This window comes from Ursus arctos, unplaced genomic scaffold (assembly GCF_023065955.2).
Source record: "Ursus arctos isolate Adak ecotype North America unplaced genomic scaffold, UrsArc2.0 scaffold_16, whole genome shotgun sequence".
Classification (NCBI taxonomy): Eukaryota; Metazoa; Chordata; class Mammalia; order Carnivora; family Ursidae; genus Ursus; species Ursus arctos.
Window position 1 is genome coordinate 54047825 of NW_026622830.1, and position 17670 is coordinate 54065494.

General features: G+C 41.7%; 1 protein-coding gene and 1 long non-coding RNA gene across 2 annotated transcripts in view; one reads left to right on the forward strand and one right to left on the reverse strand.

Annotated features, from left to right (window-relative positions):
* The window catches only part of LOC125281939 (dual oxidase 1-like), a 383795-nt gene that overhangs the window by 155598 nt on the left and 210527 nt on the right, over positions 1 to 17670 (forward strand).
* Positions 1306 to 16577, reverse strand: LOC130543859 (uncharacterized). Its single transcript, XR_008959543.1, has 4 exons — positions 16553 to 16577; positions 6442 to 8009; positions 3376 to 3524; positions 1306 to 1520 (listed from the first exon to the last, which is right to left on the reverse strand). It is a non-coding gene; the product is annotated as an uncharacterized LOC130543859 (long non-coding RNA).

Below are 17670 nucleotides of genomic sequence, written 5' to 3' on the forward strand. Positions count from 1 at the left end.
CTGGCCTGCTGGGCAATAAAAGGTATGTGGCCAAGTCCCCCCATCACTGCCCCAGCTGACAGCTGGCCAACCCTAGAGCTGCCTGGCTGATTATTTGACAGCCTAGCTGACTACAAACACAGGAGGGAATCCAGCAGAACTGCCCAACTGTGTCCAACCCAAACTGCCAACTCATAAAATCATGATTTAAACAACTGGCTGTTCCTTTAAGTCACTATGTTTTGGGGTGATCTGTCACACAGGAAAAGCTGATACAGTCTATAATAAGGCTATTGTTGAGGCTATAGTCTACCCAAAGCAAGCAATGTATACTTTATGCATCTTGGGAGAAGAAACTCCTCCCAAGTTTTAGGACCAAGAAAAGCTATGTATCACCTAAGCTGTCGATGTTCCCCATTTGGAATCTGTGATCCTCTGCTGTAACCCTGTGAAGATCAGAGTCACATCTAAGCTTGCTCCCCTTCTCCCTCCCTAGCAAGCATACGGGGCTCTCTGGCATGCATTCTGGCATCTTAACCACTCCGGCAACTCCGCTCCCTTTAAATTTGCCCCAGTGTCCTTACCCATTTTATCTATTGTATTATAGGTACTTCTATGAACTGCCTCAAAATCTTTACACAATAAATTGGAGTACAAGGGAATTAATCCCAAGACTGTGTCACAGCCTTCAAACAGTAATGAAGACAAATTGTTGTCCCCAGTAGAAAGCACCACTGATGTTTTCCACCTTGATCTGACTCGAGGTCTCAAAACAACTTTTACCCAGAAACAAAAAAAGCCAAAATGACTCCCATCTGAAACACTCAGAATTTTTCTACCTTGCCTAAGCAGGCACTGGAATATGTCTTTCTAGTGTGGTGCCTGGAGCTGGACTTGCCCAGCTTCGATTTCTGGCTTTCCCACTTCTCAGCTAGGTACCTTGAGTGAGCCCATCACCATGGACTCTCTGTACTTCAGTTTCTGTCTGTGATACCTGGATAGTAACTCAGAAGTTACCAAGAGGGTGAAGAGAGAGAATACATACAAGCACGAGCCATTATTATTATTCCTGTTGCTACTACTGCTACTCCCCTTCATCTTCTTTCTTCCTCCACAGCCCCTTCATAAATTCATCATCCTTACTACGAGGACAGAGTGCTATGAAACACCATCCGACACCACCATTAAAAAGACACGGCCTGTATGGTTTATTCCAAAATTCCATGCATTAATTGCCTATATGTATAGACACACTCCGCCTCCATCTCAGACATCTGGTATTCCTCTGTAAGAGTAGAAGTACCTTTGTCTCGCTGCTTCTTTTCCTTTTGTTCACTTAGTTTGTCTAGAGGTAGGTTTGTCATCTCAACTCCGTAAGCAGTTCTCGCCAGCACTGCTGTCTAGGAGTCCATGACGTTGGCCCACTCGTTTATGAGTTCTTCCCATTCCGTGAGGGAGGACAGCACACCAAGGAAGTCATCCCAGAGCTCTTGAGAAATGTACACACACAGGTTTGCTCGGATCCACGCCACCATGAGCGTCTAAAACCAACAAGCCAACAAGAGAACTGAATCACCCTCATTTGGAAGAAGAATGAGTTTTAACAAAATATTTTAAATTACTAGGAATAAAATGAACTTTAAAATAAAAAGCACTTGATCTTGATTTTCTTTTAGTGTCTCAAAATTTATTTGATCAACTGTAATCAGGATCTGAGCTACGGAGAAATCAGCTATTATCATGAACAAAACTACTGGTTCAAAATCCCCTGGTGTCTGCAGCTAGTCCTGGCTGTAACTTGGGAGAAGACAAAACTCTCGGTATAACAACTATTCTACTTCTTTTTTTTTTTTTTAAGATTTTATTTATTTATTTGACAGAGAGAGAGACAGCCAGCGAGAGAGGGAACACAAGCAGGGGGAGTGGAAGAGGAAGAAGCAGGCTCCCATCAGAGATGCCTGATGCGGGGCTTGATCCCTGAACACCGGGATCACGCCCTGAGCTGAAGGCAGATGCCCAACGACTGATCCACCCAGGCGCCCCTGGAATTTACATCCTAAAATAATCATTTTGATTCCTGTGGTTTCTGTACCAGTGAACTTGCTACCTGATGGGATTCCTTTGGGCCCACCCTCCCTTCATGGGAGAAAGGAAAAGGCTGGACTCCACAGCCCTAGGGGCCCCTGCCAGGTCAGTCCTGCCTCATTTCTATGCTTTCCACCAGGGGCACACAGAGCTTTCCCTTTAGTGCTGACTCAAGGACATCCAGAAAAAGCATCCAGGGGACGCCTGGGTGGCACAGCGGTTAGGCGTCTGCCTTCGGCTCAGGGCGTGATCCCAGCATTATGGGATCGAGCCCCGCATCAGGCTCCTCCACTGTGAGCCTGCTTCTTACTCTCCCACTCCCCCTGCTTGTGTTCCCTCTCTCGCTGGCTGTCTCTATCTGTGTTAAATAAATAAATAAAACTTAAAAAAAAAAGAAAAGAAAAAGCATCCAGAACACAGGTGTGGTAACGGGGCCCCACTGAGGACTTCCAGGAGGGAAGTGGCCACCAGAGCTGGTTTGTAGCAGCCCTGAGCACTGAGCACAGAGGCCAAAGCCCACTGACAGCAGGGCTGACCCAGCCAGGCCGCCCCAGGGCAGCGATGGGTGGGAGGAACACGTAAAGGACAGGCTGGAGAGGCATTTTACAACTAGAACTGAGGGGCATGAAGAAAGAGGGTTACAGAGTGGCTCTGAGGTCTCTGTTGCTGACAACGTCTGAAAGCACCTCCTAAGCTGGAGTGATGTGCTCATCATGGGACGGGGGCATGGGAAAAACCCACAGCACTGTGTACTTTCGGGGTATTATAAATACAGAGACACCAAACAAAAACAAAGGAGAAAAAAGAAAATATTTCGCATAAGCACATTTTCATGACGCCACTATATGTTTGACGGTACTATTATTCGGTCATTCTGACAGTCTGTCATTTCAGATAATTGGTTTTCCAAAGTGAATTCAAAGCTTCAAATTGGAAGCAATAAAAATCAGTTAACAGCATTTCAGAGCAATTAACAACCGCTCCTGGGCTTATGAAGAATGATAGAAAACACCAGTTGCATTGCTTTTCCACAAAGCAGTCTGATGACAATTTAAAATGGAAAAATCTACTATTAAGTAATATGACTACTTTTCATTCAGTAACATTTTTAAAGCCAATAATAAAAATAAACTATCAAAGTGCTGGATACTTACCTTCTTCATAATTCACAGAAACTGTTACAGAAGATTGATTATCATCTTACTGTTCACTTTGTAAAGCCATCAGTAAGTGGAGGCTTTCACGTTCTAATTATTATGTTGAAAAACAGAAACATGTTTTACAGAATTAATGAATTTGAAATAAACTTACCATGTCTTTTTATTCATTGTAAGCTCCATTATCATGCACCTACAAATAATCAAAACAGCTTTACAGGCATCAGCTTGTTCTCTTAAGAGCATGGGAACTTCAGGACATGGTTCCAACAAAAAGACGTTTGCTGCATTTGTCAAAAATACCTTGAAATCAACAAATTTTACAGTAAACATATAAATGGAACTAAACACATAAATCTGAACAAATTTTTCTTAAAGATAATGATATTAATTTCCCTCTACTAAACAATCACCTTGGAGTCATTTCAACTAAGGCAAGTGGTACCAACACATACTCAAGATTTTTTAAAATGCTTCTCTTAGAATCACCTGACACACTTGAAAGACCTTTCCTAGAAAAAAATTATTAATACAAATTAATAGTGCAACTTTAGAAAATTTATGAATCAGAAAAGTTTCTGAAGACTTCTTTTTACATTACCTCAAAAGAAAAGGGGAAAACAGTAAGATAGGATCACTGCTTCTGGGTGAGAAATTTTGGGGTCGGGGACGGGGAGAGGAAGAGGAGCAGTGGTCAGACAGTGGCTGGGAAAAACCATCTGATTGCTGTGAAATCTCCCAGCACATGAACTTTGCAGGTAGGAAGCACGGCCAGCACCACCCAACACGGGCGCAGATCTCTAGTAGCTGTAGGGAGGCAGGAAACCGGCAAGGCCACATGGTCAACAGTACATAGCTTCCAGGTGCATATACCTTGACTAGGAGAACGATATTAGGCAGTAGGATATAAAACCTATGTGAATTCTTGAGATAAAAACAGATTTAAAAAAACTTAGATGACCAGCCAACAGCTCTACACTCTACCTCAGACCTTTGGGGTACAAGTTCCTGTCAGGGGTGTTTCAGTAGAAAATTGTGAGACGCACAGATGTGGCCTGTTACGTAGTCGTAAGTGACTGCTTAGGGGCACTACAGTAAAGTTACCATTGTGTTACTACTGACACAGACGACTCCAGTGACCCTTCAGTTTAGGAGACTGAGTTGTCAGTCTGGTGATGAAGGTGGATGGGTACCATCTACCTAGATCCTATGCCTTCTTAAGTCTCCCTTGTGTTCAGCAGTACAAATTCAAAGGATCTGGGAACAAACAGAATTCTCTGGCTCACCTGGGAATGAAATCTATCAACACAACATCTTAAAATAGATGCACAAACGGACTGAAGAAATTAAAATAAACATGCTCAAAAGTCAAGTGGGTGAATTTAGATATTGACAGCCTCTAAGATTATCTTGTGCAAGATTAAAAAGGTGTCAGGGCCTACTTTTCTAGAAAGAATTACTAAATAAGCACTGTTATAATTGGTAACAGATGATAACAGCAATTGTGAAGACTTTCCTAGCTTTCAAGTGGGAAAAAGGAAAACAAATAACTTTTTGACTAACCAACTCTAGCAGTGGTAGTATAATTTTAGTGGCCACTTTATTTTTTTACTACCCTGACTGAGATCAAGACCTGAGCTGAGAGATCAAGAGTCGGAGGCTTAACCGACTGAGCCACCCAGCTGCCCCTCGCGGCCATGTTTTTGGAAGACGTATGGCATAGACGATCTGCTGCAAGACAGATCTTTCACTCAAGGTATTTGGTTTCTTGATGTGAATTGGAAATTTTGCATACTCCCAAGTAAAAGTGAGGAGTCTTCATATATTATATTCTCCGCTCATTTTCTTTTTTAAAAAAGATCAAAATGCCAACTCCATGAATCTTTCTTACTACCATGTCAGTACTGGTTAAGGTAAAAATTAAAAAAAAATTAATACGTCCAAATTGTACCTCTCAACAGCAACTGGAGAAGAGTACTAGCTTATTCAACCTGTACTTGGCCACTTTTTCCTAATGAACCAAGGAAAGGACCAAAGATACTGGATACAAAGAGAACAAACACAGCTATTAGAATCCAAACTAAACATTTTTGAACACTGTTGTGCTACAATCAAGTGGAAAGTATTTTTTCTTGGTTTGGCCAAGTCGATGTAACTGATCCTTTCAGAAAACAAATTAACACTCTCCTGAACCTAGGGAGATACTGGCAGTGGGATGGCTGAGGATGGCATATGGCAATCCACTTGGAGGACAAGGAATACCAAGGGACCCAGGCTAGGGACTCCAGCATGCACTTCTCTGGTGAGGGCACAGATTTTCCTAACAACTGGCACCAGAGTTCTTGGAAGCAACTCAAGTAAAATCATCTTCATTTTGTTTCAAGTTGATTTCCAATTATTTGCTGATTTTCACTGAAAAATGAGAAGATTCAATAGTTACAGAGTATTAAACTGCTAATGAACCTGAAAGCAAAAAGGATACCATGACAAGGAATCCTACTGAGAGATGGATGACAAAAGCATGTCATTGAAAATTGGGCAACAGGCAAGCTATGCCTATGCTACCTCAGGTGGATATGGGGTAGAGGGTGGGCGCCAGGGAGCAGGGGAAAAAGAGGCATTCTGTGTTTTCACTTAGAGACCTAACAACCTTCCACCTAGATGGGAGCCAAGAGGTAATCAATCTCCCAATCCCCATTTTTGAGGTAAAATCCTGAGGTCTGGGAAGATTAAGTGATCAGCCAAAGCTGTTCTTTCCAATGTTCCCAAATGGCACTGGTTCTATTTTATATATTCATATAGATAAAGATTTAAAAAGTACAGCATTTATCATCAAACAGGTAATTTTTAAGAAGAATATTCTTTATGGGATTATAGAATCACCATGCTTGTCTTGCAAATTAGAGTCCAGATGACGGACTAACTCCCCATATGTGTTCAGGACATGCTTTTTAAGATTTGGATCTCGGTCATTTCACATTCACTGCGTAATAATCCCTCTCAAAAACCTGCAACCGGCTCATAGGTCTCCTTCGACTAGAAAAGAATCTTTACAAACTGAAGATGAGCGGTCAGGAAGAAAACTCAGAATGAGAACTTAAGAGCTGTTTACTGACAGGTAGATACAAATATCACTGTACTTTAATGATGCTATCACAATAAACAAAATGTTCAAATGGACTCCAACCGGAGGTCTTTATGTTTCCGGCCAGCCACGTACCTGCAGCATAGCCTGGGCCCCGGCTTTCCCGTTCTTATTTTCTTCTTGCGTCACACATCCTCTGCTCACTGCACCCGTGAAGGAGTATGTTCGTCCCCAACTGGAAGATCGCTTATGACGAGAACCGTCAGATGAGGTCTTTAGGAGATAAAAACCAGTTAACGGAGGGGGAAGAAGTACATGTTCACATATTTAATTCCTTACACTCACCAAAGTTCATGAGAATAGAGATTTTAGAAGGGCGAGTCTTTTTTCCATTTTGTTCACCACCTCCAGCATCTCAAACAGTGCCTAGTGTTTAGTATGTGCTGAAGAAATAAACACAGGTCCAGTGACTGAATGAGTCTCTAAAACAGACCTTTAAAATGTGTGATAAATTCCATTTGCTTATCTATTCGTTTTGACCTCATGACCAGTTATTAAAATGATTTCACCAATATTAAAAAATCAAAAATTATGGAATTAATATAGATATTTAAAAGTGATATGCCTTTGATTACAAATAGTCTTAAATGTTTGTTGTTAATTGCTGCAACACCCACTTTTAGAAATAATTTCTCAGGGGCGCCTGGGTAGCATAGTGCTTAAGTGTCTGCCTTAGGCTCAGGGCGTGATCCCGGTGTTCCGGGATCGAGTCCCACATTGGGCTCCTCCGCTGGGAGCCTGCTTCTTCCTCTCCCACTCCCCTGCTATGTTCCCTCTCTCGCTGGCTGTCTCTCTGTCGCATAAATAAATAAAAATCTTTAAAAAAAATAATTACTCAGACTAGTTTCAAAACAGCATGCCAGAAATAGAAACATGACAGATATTTTGTTTCAGGAAGAGATCCCACTGTGTCGTTTTAGGTTTTTCCAGCCTCTAGCTTTACCTAACCAGGACGAAAAGTTCCATTCCAGCAGCACTCACTCTGAGGACAGCACCCAGCCCTGAAGTGAGGCTTCTTAAGAGAGGAGATAGCACTCATTATTGGGTTAGTCCTTTCGGCTGCTCTGGGCAGGCCACTGCACAAGACAAGACTGCCAAAACATTCTAAATTTAGTTTCTCAAATGCTATTTGTTTAAACATGTCAATACCAATACAGCAGTGACATTTTTAGTCTCATACGCAGACGTGTGAACATACGATGGTTCATAAAACAACTCTGCCGCCACAGTGAATGACGAAGCTGCCATGCACAGCCGGACCTAGCCTGAGGGTAAGGAGGTGACCAATGATCCTGAAGACAGCCCAGAAGCAGCCTCACTGAAGCAGGTCCTCACGGAACTCAGCAACTGGAGAGCAGCAACTACGATAAAAGAGCCCCGCTGGCCTGTGCCCCACTGACTGGCACCCTCGCCCGATCGGGTAGACTTTGCTAAAATACGTGTACTCCCAACTGAAACAAGCGACAACGTATTACCTCTTTGCTGTCAGTCTCTGAAAATCCTAATTTTTCAGCATCTTCTAGGGCAGCTTCTTTTTTATCTGGTTCTTCCATGAACACAGGTTTGTCCTGGAGGATCCACTTTCTGTACACTGGAACTACCTTCCTTGTTACAGCGATGTCACAGGAAGGCAACAAAAACGCCTAAAATAAAAAGAGAAGACTCCCTTTAACTCCACACCTGCTCAGATCACTGTAACAGACGCATAACAGACATTTCTAATCACCACCACCAAGTTCAGACTTTCCTCTGAAACATACGGAGCCAGATATTTTTGTGCACACCAAACTTGCTGAAGAAAAAAGGCATTTTCAATTGGGCCAGAAAATGTCATGCAATTTACAAATAACTTCTGTATTCTGAATATTTTTTTCACAAAAATAGCCAACATGCACGCCTACACAGATACTTTAAGTGGCTACATAAACCATAACAGTTATACAACCCAATGAATTAGAAATTGAGTATAAGACAACAGACAGACTACTGCAGCCAGCTGCAGCCAACTGTCACACCTCCGCTAACTCCATGTGCAGGGATGTCGTGCTGGTGACGGAAGGATTATTTACACCACAGAAGTTGGCAAATGCTAATAACTGGAGCCGTTCTTTTTTCTTCCCCTTTGTCTTTCTCTTCCTTCCTTCTTTTTCGCCCCTCCCTTCCACCTTACCATCCCTTTCTGGGAGCCCACATTCACCAGCATACCAATGAGTCAAGACTGTACTCAGGTGTCTGTACTCACTGGTATGCTAGTGAATGCCGCTCGCAGAAAACACATGAAAGAGAGCCTCTGGCCAGCTGTAACACTGTGCACATTGATGTGAACTTTCTTTTTTCCGATTTCTCACATTTATTTGAGAGAGAGAGAGAGAGAGAGAGAGCATGTGCCCAGCAGGGGAAGGGCAGAGGATGAGGGAGAGAGCAAGCAGACTCCAGCACTGAGCACAGAGCCTGACACGGGGCTCAATACCATGATGCTGAGATCACTGCCTGAGCCAAAACCAAGAGTCAGACTTTAGCCAACTGAGCCACACAGCACCCCATGAACTTTTGAACATTACAGACTCTCTTTACACATATGCATGTAAGACTTCTGATTTAATGTAAGAGTCCAAACATATAAACAAAACGGTAAAGGAGAAATGTATTTGCCTTTTGAGTATTAGCTCTAAGGAATATTTCTGACTGAGGGGTAAACACAAAGGAGAGGAACTCAATACTACAGAAGTGTTTTCATTCCATAAATGAAAAATTAAGCTGAGGCTCAGAACACATGAGATATTTTCCCAAGGTTACAAAGTAAGTTAGCGATGATTCTAGGTCTTGAAATCTCAAGATTCAGAGATTTCATACTGTCCTTAATGTTCACGCTACAGGATCCAATGACAGGCAGACTTTAGTGTAACAAGGATTCATGCAATATATACATTTCCATCGATGTCACATCAAATTCCAGAATAGAGGAGTCTGTGTTATAACAAGAAGGTAACATATCAATGTGACAAATATTCTGACTTGTATCTCAAGAAAGATCAACAAAGACAAAGAAGAGTATGACAAACTACAATGGTGTCCCACTCTAATGTTGTTCCAAATTGTATTACAAATATTTTCACCCATACAATAAAGTAGAAATACTTTAAAGTGAATACCATGTACTGCCGCCTAGATTCTACCATTAGCATTTGCTAGATTTGCTTACCACATACCTATCAACCCACCCCTATTTATCCTTCTTTCAACCCATTTTATTTTTGATGCATTGCAAAGAAATCTGCAAACATCAGTACATTTCACCGCTAAACATTTCAACATGCATATCACTTCCTTAGAGTTCAAAATTTCTTTACAAAATTACTTTACATAAAATTTATAAATCAGGAAATGCACAAATGTTAAGTGGACCATGTGATGAGTTTGGACAAATGTAGACAATGAGGTAATCCAAATCCAAAATCAAAGGTATATCATGTTATCCTCCTCGTAAGAAGCAAAGAGAAATGTTCTCTGTAGGAAAATAAGGTCACAGTAAAACCCAAATGATTTGTACAAACTGTCCGGTTAATATGATATGTAGCATATTCATTAAAAATCAGAAATATGAGAAAAGAAGTCAACATTAACAACACCACAATAAAAACCAGACAATACTTTAAAGACACAGGAGATCAGGATAAAGAAAGTTTCAAAAAGAAATGGAAATGGAATTGAAAAATAAAATAACCAAAATGAAAAACTCAGTGGGTATGGATTGACAACAGAATGGACATGGCTGAAAACAGGATGAAAAAACCAAAGGAAACACCCAGAGTGAAGCACGGTGAGACGAAAGGACGGCCTACTCAGAAAGGAAGGCAAGAGAACGAACACAATGAAAAGCTGCTCCTATACTTGGCTGCAGAGGCACAAGGAAAGAAGATTAGCAAAAGAGGGCAGAAATGATATTTGAGGAGAGAATGCCCGAGAATTTTGCCAAAATTGGTAAAAGATGTCAATCCACAGACTCAAGAATCACAAACAAGCAGGGTAAATACAGAGTACCTTACAGTAAAAGTGCTGAAAACCAAGAACAATCAGAAAATCTTACAAGCTTCCAGAGGAAAAAAGAGACATTTCCTCCAAAGGAGCAACCACGTGACCTCACATGACTTCTCAAAGACAATGCAACAAATATTCAATGCGCAAAGAGAGAACAGCTGCCTGGGTAGAATTCAATATCCAGAAAAACTGCACTTCAAAACCAAAAGCAAAATAGAGAAATTTTCAGATACAGAAATGAGAAAAACTTTTACCAGGAGATCTTAAGGGAAATACTAAAAGTTATTCTTTAGGCAGAAGGAAAATAATTCTGGATCAGAGATTTAGGAAGAGATGAAAGTGCAATAAACAGGTAATTATTTGGATAACTCTAATTGGATAAAATATATATATATATGAATATATATATAAAAGAATAAAACTGGGTAACATAATAAATATGAAAGAGATAATATATGTGTACACATATAAATAATATATTCATAATATGGAATTCAAATACAGATGGTCCTCAACTTAGGACAGTTCAACTCAGAAGTTTTCAACGTTATGACAGTGCGAAAGTCACGCATATTCAGTAGAAACTGTACTTTGAATTTTGATCTTTTCCTGGGCTAGGGATATGTAGTATGACACTCTCTTGTGGCGCTGGGCGGTGGCAGTGGCTACAGCTCTCAGTCAGCCCTGGGATCGCAAGGATAAACACCTGATACACTTACTACCATTTTGTACCCATACAACCATTCTCTTTTTCACTTCTAGTATGGTATCCAATAAATTCCATGAGATATTTAACACTTTATTATAAGCTAGGCTTTGTGTTAGATGAGATCGCCCAACTTGTAGGCTAAAGTAAATGTTCTGAGCATGCTCAGGGTCGGTGAGGCTTAGCTATGATGTTCGGTAGGGTAGGTGTATTAAATGCATTTCTGACTTACTCTATTTTCAACTTCTGATGGCTTTATTGGGACAGAACTGCATTGTGAGTTGAGGCAAATCTGTACATAGCAGGGGCATATGAACTGAGAAGGAATAAATGGAACTGGAGTGCATACTTACAGGGTAAAAGTTGAAATTAATGCTAGATTTTAAGTTAGGGATGCAAACAATAAAATATTACAAATGAGTGTAAAAACACTAAGCTTGAAGAGAAAAACGGGATGCTAAAAACAACCAGCCTGAGAGAATTCAATACAATCAGCAATACAATTAGAGAGCAGAAAGTAAGATAGTGAACTTATACACCATTACAGTAGTTGTTATGTCAACTGTAAAGGGAATAATGCTCCAATCAAAAGATAGAAATTATAAGGTTCGATTTTAATAACTATTAAAAGACCATATGCCATTTATAAGGGGACGCCAAAAACATCCGGATATAGAGAGGTTGAAAGTAAAAAGAGAGCGATACACCATGCAAACACTAACCAAAAGAAAACTGGTAGAGCTATATTAAGAATAGGCAAGACTGACTTTGAGGCCAAAAAGGAAAAAAAAAGTATTAATAAAGAGAAAAAATTCTTCCTGATGAAAGAATCAGTTCAAAGAAACATATGACATTTGTGAATCCATACTGAAACTAATAATTTTGCCTCAAATATATGTGTGTGTGTGTGTGTGTATAGCAAATACTGATAGACTTTGAAAAAAAATAGACCAATCCACAGTTATAGTAGGATATTCTCAGTAACTTGCAGAACAGCAGATCAAAAAAATAAGGATAGAGAAGAATGGAACACACGCTTCCTACCTTCTCACCGTATTCTCCATGTCTCGACCTCTCGTATTTTTCATCTTTGTCTCTCTGGGGGACAGTTGGGATAATTTCTTCAGGTCTGTCATTCTGTTTATTCAGTCCTCAGCTGTACCTAACCTGCTATTAAACTCACCCACTAAGGTTTTCCTTTACTATTTCAATTATTACTTTTTTTTTTCATCTCTAGGAGTTCTGTTTCCTTATTATTCAAATCTGCTTAGTCGTTTGTTATAATTTCTTGTTTCCTGGAAACATTTCCAAGTTGTCTTTTATTACTTTAAACATGTTGAAGGTGTTCATACTGAAAATTCTAGAAAAGTTTTGACTTGAAAATTCCTAATTGGAAGAAAGGGTGATCTGAAATTATTATACCCAGTTAAACTGTTTTTCATGTGGAAAAGCAAAAGGGAAACATTCCTCATCACAAACGAACTCAGGGACTAGAGCCTCAAGACACCTTCTTGAAAACACCTACTCAATGACAAAACAAGGCCATCCAAGAAGTGCATCAAAGCAAGCATGTTAGGACTCGGGACACCAGGAGGAGAGTGTAGCTAAATTCAGAACCAAGACTGAACAACTCTGCACATCAGAATTCCAAAACTGACTGCAAATAATAGTAAATTCAGGCTCACAATTGATAATATAATGAAATAAGTGGATGGGAACAGGAGGCTGAAGAAAATACCAGGCTGATAATTTCTTCAGATTTCTTAAGAAATCAATAAGTGCTATCTAAAATTACACCATGGGGATAAAAACTGATGCCACCACCTTAACGTGATTTTAATCTTCTCATTATAGATAAATATTTTGGTAATTAATATTTCTTGTGTTAAAGGAAATGTTTATTTGAATTTCTACAATTCTGTTTCTCTTTATTTTTTCTGCTGTCAAATTCAAATAAAATAAAATTCAGAGCTCTTCATTAAAAACGCACAAAAGCATCATTAAGAATTAAGATTCCATTGTCATAAAGTTACCTGTCAATCCTTCACCCCCACCCCGGTGCCTCCACATACCCTCCCATTGTCTCTGCCTTTACCTCAGTCAGCCTCTGTCTGGTTTTACCTTCACCCATCCATGGCTGGCTGCCTGCGTGTCCATCTTTTTTTTTTTTTTAAGATTTTATTTATTTATTTGACAGAGAGAGACAGCCAGTGAGAGAGGGAACACAAGCAGGGGGAGTGGGAGAGGAAGAAGCAGGCTCATAGCAGAGGAGCCTGATGTGGGGCTCGATCCCATAATGTCGGGATCACGCCCTGAGCCGAAGGCAGACGCTTAACCGCTGTGCCACCCAGGCGCCCCTGTCCATCTTTAACTGCCTGCCAAATTCTCTGTCTGCCTGTCTGTCTGCACCTACGCACCTGTCCATCTACACCTCCCTGCTCACTTCCACCTCTGCCAGCTGGCCTGTCTACACCTACCTGTCTCATCTTCTATGCCTGCCTGCCAGTTTGTTTATGTCCATCAGCTCCTCTGTAAGCCTTCCTGTCTGTCTGCCAGGCTGCTGTCTGTTTATATCCTGCCTTACCCATCTCCTCTCTGCCAGGCTCTTATTTGCTTCTCTAGCTAGCCAGGCCAGCAGTCAAATAGACACATGCAGGAATACCTGGAATGATACTCTACAAACATCAACAGGGGTTGCTTAATGGCAGTATTTTGAGTGATTGGCTTGGGACTCTATTTGTCTAATGAATATTCACTTTTTTATAAATAAAGTTATTTTTTAAAACAAAACCAACACCAACAAAACAACATAATCGACAAATAACCTTTAGAGCAGTGCTTTGAACTTTTCAGACCCATAACCTAAGTAAGACATTTTACAGAAGCATATATGCATTTGGATAATAAATGTTGTTTTAGAAGGTTTACAAAGAAATACTAATCCTTAGAATATGCAGGGTACTCTGAAATGTTTCAGTCCATCCTATTCTCTTCTATTCCATTATTTTAAAACAATACTGGCCTTTTTTTTTAAAGATTGTATTTATTCATCTGGGAGAGAGAGACAGAGCACAAGCAGGGGGAGAGAGAGAGGGAGAAGCAGACTCCTCGCTGAGCTGGGAGCCCAGTGTGGGGCTTGATCCCAGGACCTGGAGATCATGACCTGAGCCAAAGGCAGACGCTTACCCATCTGAGCCACCCAAGCGCCCCAAAAGACTGGCTTTTGATAAGTTGATTTCATGACCTACAAATGGTCACAACAGGTAAGAAAAACACTGGTAAGAAGACAAGTTTCCAGCGGAGTGACCCCGAGACCAGAACTGCCCCACCTGAAGTTCTACCACTCACTGTTAGCCTGCCTGCTGGGGGCAGCAGTAAACTGAGGCTGCCCTGAGCACCACTGAACCTCATCTCCCCTCATTTACCATCTATTTCCACTGCCTGCAACCTACCGAACCATCCAGGCCAAGGAGACTTGCACAGTTAGCCCCTGTCACGAGCCTCTCTGCGCTCGGGGCCCCTTGTCAGCATTTATTTCGACACCACACCCATGGACATCTGACCTTCCTCCATCATGCACTGTTCTCTGGTGCATACACACACATCTTACCTCCTTCACTGAGAACACGAGCTTCCTGAATGCACATTTTAAACTTTAATGGCCTTTAGGCCTAAATATTAAATAGTCAATGAACACTTTAAAATTGAAAACGAAATCACTAGGAAACAAGTCACATTTTGCCATCCTGAAAAGAACAATACAGAGAAAGACAATTATCATATGGTTTCACTCATTTATGGAACATAAGAAGCAGGAAGATCCGTAGGAGAAGAAAGGGAAGGTAAACAGAAGAGGGAATGAAACATGAGAGACTATGGACTCTGGGAAACAAACTGAGGACTTCAAAGGGGAGGGGGATGGGGGAATGGGATAGGTTGGTAATGGGTATTAACGAGGGCACGTATTGCATAGGGCACTGGGTGTTATACGCAAGTAATGAATCATGGAACTTTACATCAAAAACTAGGGATGTACTGTATGGTGACTAACATAATAGAATAAAAAAAAATTATTAATTAAAAAAAAAAGAACAGACAAAAAAATCCCGCCCCCCCAAAAAAGAACAATACATCGTTGACCACAAGAGGGCAATAGAATGCAAATGTTAAAACCCATGCCCCTTCAAGAATCTCTACTTCGTATTTTCACATGCACAACCCTTACATTTTAAATTTCACATACATGCTTTCAAATTAGATTTGATGAAGAATAATGAGAAGGTGTAAATAAAATGTTTTTTGGCTTCACGGCACAAAGATGTCTCAGAAGTTCGGTCATAAGTAGTCTGCAGTTACCTACTTGGCCCAAGCTACTTCTGAACTGAATTTAGATTGGAGTGAGGACTAAATGGAATGCAGAATTTAGAGCACCCTCTGCCAGCGGTGCAATGTCAATAATGGATGCAGACAAAACTTTCCATATAGTAAATTAACAGTTTACACAATAAAGGTAAAACCACATCAGTTTAGCATTATCTCGTGTGCAAAATTTACAAGCTTTGTCAATCATATCTAGTCTTATAGTAAGCACTGGCGTCCAAGAGCTTAAAACATTGCTACAGATCAGGGCCTGCAAAGTATGGCCTGTCATCCAAATCCAGCCTGCCAAGTGACTTTCCTAAATAAAGTTCCCCGGGAACGCAGCCACGCTTCTTCGTCATGTGTTGTCCATGTCTCCTTTCTCACTACAAAGACAGAGCTAAATAGCTGTAACAGAGTCTGTGTGATCAACAAAGCCTGAAATACTATGATCTAGTCCTTTACTCTATAAAGAATATGACCTCTATCCTAAATTATATGACCTTGCTGACTTCAACTCAAATTAAATGGTTACCAAGTACCTTCCGTGGGTACAACAGGAACGCAACAGGGCAACGTTAATGGACAGACTCGGGTAGATTTTTAAGTCCTGGACTATTATGATAAAACAATGTTTTGTCAGCATGACATATACAGTATAGGCTAGAAAAGGATGACACAGCAGGTGCGGGGCTCCAGGGAGCATGCTGCTAACTACGGTCAAAGGAAAAGGAGGGAGCAGGAGTGCGAAAGCCCCCTGCATGGCTTGTCCGGGGATGGCTCACTGGAGGAGCTGAAGACGAGAAGCACGGGAGGGCTGAAATTAATACGCACACAAGAACATGAGCCCCGTTAAACAAGTGGTCAAGTCATGAGGAGAAGCTGATGTTAGGGAAGAAAATAAGCTCAGCTCTGGCCTCGTCATCATCAAGACACCACTAGAAAGTCAGACAAGGTCACCAGGGGGCATTTTAAAAGGCAAGTGTGCAAACAAGAAGCAAGGTCCAGACAAAAAGCTTGAGTGAGAGTCTCACGCCACATGGCTGCTGGCTCCGAGCCCGAAGGAGGCAAGCGTGGACTTACAGCAGAAGAGGCTCAAGCCCAGAACTTGGTCAATTCTTGGAATCTGGGGTCAAAGAAAACAGGGGCAAAGAAATGAGACAGAGAAGACACAGTCAGGGAGTGAGAATATTACACTAATATTTTCTTAAGTCCAACCTTTTTATTCACTAAAATACAAAATACGTGAACACCTCCAGATTGCTGTGGATTACACTGGGACTTTCATTGTTGGTTGATTTTTCCTTAATGACAGTCTCAGAAGCGAAAGGGTTCATCACTGTCTAGAAGTCTTGCCCCTCCTCGGAAAGCTCTTCATACTGCGCATGCACCGGTCACGTGTGTGCACAGGGCTCCTCCCCTTCTCCCCACGGACCACAGGTCTGCCATTCAGGGGCCTCACCTTCTGTGCGTGTGCCCAGACTCAACAGCTAGTCCCCATCACATGCACACACCCACAAAAGAGCCAGGCTCTGTCTCCCAGGGCACTGGTACCAAGATGCAGGTGGCCAGTGGCTCCAGCCCACACCACAGGTCTGCTGTCTTCTCCGCTGCACCGCGGGTTCTGTTTCCTCTGTCAGAGTTTCTCCACAGCAGCACGACTAACATTTGAGGCCTGATGTTCCCTGTCGTGGGCGAGTGCAGGCCCTGTCCTATGCCTGTAGGATAATCACTGGCTACTACCCACTAGAGGCCAACAGCATTGCCCTCTCTCCAGTTGTGATGACCAAAAATGTCTCCGGACAATGCCCCTGGGGGGGGCAGAGCCAGCCCCGGTTGTAGCTCAGGGCTGCTAATCGTTGCCCGGCCTCTGGTCTCTCTCTGCCATCTTCTTCCGCACTTGCACCTGCTTTCTTGTTTGTACTTCCCCTCCCTTTTCACTCACCACAGTGGCCACCACCAGGGTGCTGTACCAGCGTCATCCCTTGCTTTCCCCTTATTCCCCTCCCCACCCAACTTTTTCCTCTTACATCATAAAAACCTCAATCACACGTTCATGCCATGTGTGTTTGCAGGGAAAGTACAACCATCTGCAGAGCCTCCACAGAGCTCCCTCTGGCCCTTGGGACAACACCTGCCTGGGGCTCCTCTTTGCCATGTTCATTGGTTGATGAGTATTCAGCAAGAGCTTTCTTCCCACC